The sequence below is a fragment of the Gekko japonicus genome, unplaced genomic scaffold, assembly GCF_001447785.1.
Source record: "Gekko japonicus isolate JY-2015 unplaced genomic scaffold, Gekko_japonicus_V1.1 scaffold12, whole genome shotgun sequence".
Classification (NCBI taxonomy): Eukaryota; Metazoa; Chordata; class Lepidosauria; order Squamata; family Gekkonidae; genus Gekko; species Gekko japonicus.
The window spans coordinates 1580132-1582545 of record NW_015161947.1 but is presented as its reverse complement, the minus strand read 5'-3'; positions in this window follow the sequence as shown (position 1 = coordinate 1582545).

The window sequence follows — 2414 nt, the reverse complement described above, 5'->3', positions numbered from 1 at the left end:
TAGGATGTGAGATAAAAACCAGTCGATAGAAGAAAGACTCATTTCTGTTTATTCCTAGAGGACACAAAGGAATGCATTCCTAGAGGAAGATAGTGGAGCTATTGCTATGACGTGGTGGCACCATCTCCACGTTGACCTGCTGAAATTGCTAGAATTGCAGTGTTTTATTTCCCATTTGGCTGACAACTACGACAACAACAACAAAAAGAAACACCAGACAGGGCACAATCCTGCAGAGTGGAGCGGCAGCCCATGAATGTTAGCCATGACCAGGGGTCATTTCATAGAAAAAGAGCTAGGGGGACTCATTAGCATAACTCATTAGCATATGCCCCACCCCCTGACATCACCGGAAGTGTGTCCTCCCCACAGCCGGCAGCGACCTCCAGCGGGCACCAGCAGGGAGCTCCAGGCCCCGCACTCCCGCACCTCACCCGGGGGGATGGCGTCCCCCCGCGTCCCCCCCCCAAATGACCCCTGGCCCATGACCATGACTAATCCTGCTCCATTGCTTTCAATGGGACTGGGCATGACGACTACCGTCCGCTCAGCTGTGCCCATAGACAACCTCTGCGATTGGAGAGGAGATGCAACATCCTTGTTTTTTTAAAAAAAAAAGAAAGAAAAAAAATCTTCTCTAATTACTGAATTCTATTATGCTAGAAAGCTTCCTACATTCAGCAGCATAAAAAAAGGAAAAGAAAATTAAAAGAAGTATTTCCTAACACAATACTTCTGCCAGCATTGGATTACATGTATATATGTATATGTATGCATATGTATGTATATATTCCCTTTTTTTTTTTAGCCCTTAAGTCAGATACCACACAAGCTGGCGAGTACACGAGATGACCCAGTTGCATTGCTCTCTGAATAGTGGCCCATGAAGATACGCCGCACACGGGTATCGCTTGCTGCCTATGGCTCTGAAAGTGCTTTCTAAATAAACCCAAAAACATTCACTAAGTCTTAAGTCATCCCACCCCAGCCCACTGGGGAGAAGGATTTTATTTCATACTGTAAACATGGGGAAACAGGCTGAGTGTTTCAATCACACTTCATTTCAGGAAGGTACTAAGCAATCCCGGTTCCTGCTGTGGCCTGTAGAGGCCATTTTTATGATGATGCTCACGTTTTCCGAAAGAAGCACATGGAACCTTACGGGAACTGTGCTTTACCCAAGCTGTACCCACAGGGAAAATGCGGTGTCAAACTGAGCAACAGAAACAAGATACTACTCCTCTCTTCAGTCCGTTCATGACATGATTTCTGGATTGTATACCTTTGCCCTCAATAAGAACCAATTTGCAAACATGTGGGGAGAGGAGGGGGCAGGGCAAAATCGGGAGGGGGCGCCGCCCCAACAGCACCTGGCTAGCTGTGGGCCTGCCCTCTCTATACCAATGCCCGTGCTTCTCCCCGGCACCAACCATCTCTGTTAACTCGCCCTTAATCTGCTTAAATTTTGCAAGAGCAGCCCTTACAGTGGCTGGATTGCGGCTGTCTGACACAAGGTATAGCTGCTCAGAAGGGGTCCCATGAATTCTTCTGCATCGTGGGGAACGTCTTAGCAGAGAACAATGGAAAAGACTCTGGAGGGATGATTGAGTAACCTGGAGATGCAGCCCTTGGGATCCCTCCTGACATATTCTGCCCTCTTCGGGAAAGCAGTTGACCACTGGCTGAACTGAACTGTGAGCTCTGGTACATTAAATGTGAGGATTTATGTTATTTTTTTAAAAAAAAATGTTTGAGGATTTATGATTTAAAAAAAATACTGTCAACAAGCATGATGCGCTCTAGGAATCTGGTTGACTGGGCAAGGGGCACACATCCTTAGCCCTGTATTCTTGCCCCCCTTGGATTGCAGACATTTCACAAATTCTGGCCATTGAGTGGAACTGGGGGTAGAACTAAGGAAGAACTTCACAGGTTGTGAAGGCCTGGAGGACACTCATTGGCCAGGTTTGGGCCAAATTCGTCAGGTGGTAGAGAAGGGGGGGAGCATCTGAGGATTATAAATGGAGCCTGGCAGAAGGTGGCAGGCTATGGTCAAAACCTCTCAAAAACTGGTATTTACTGGCTTTCCAAACCACAGTACTGGTTACAGACAGAACACCATTTTATTGCACAAACTAGCAAAAGACCAGCTGCTTGGTAATCTTGCAATCCCTCCCCCAGACCTGTACCGTCTACTCATTCTCTTTTGCTAGTCTGTACTAACTCCTGGCAAAGAAACCCCCATCACCAGCAGCATAAAAAAGAAATCCCACAAAAACAAATGAGTTGTTTTCATTTCAAAAGGAATTTGCCATTTCCAAACTGGACAAATAGGCCAGCTTAATAAAAACTCACAATGAATAGCCCTGTACATCAGCAAAGCCCTCAGGAATTACTATAATTGAATAGCAGCA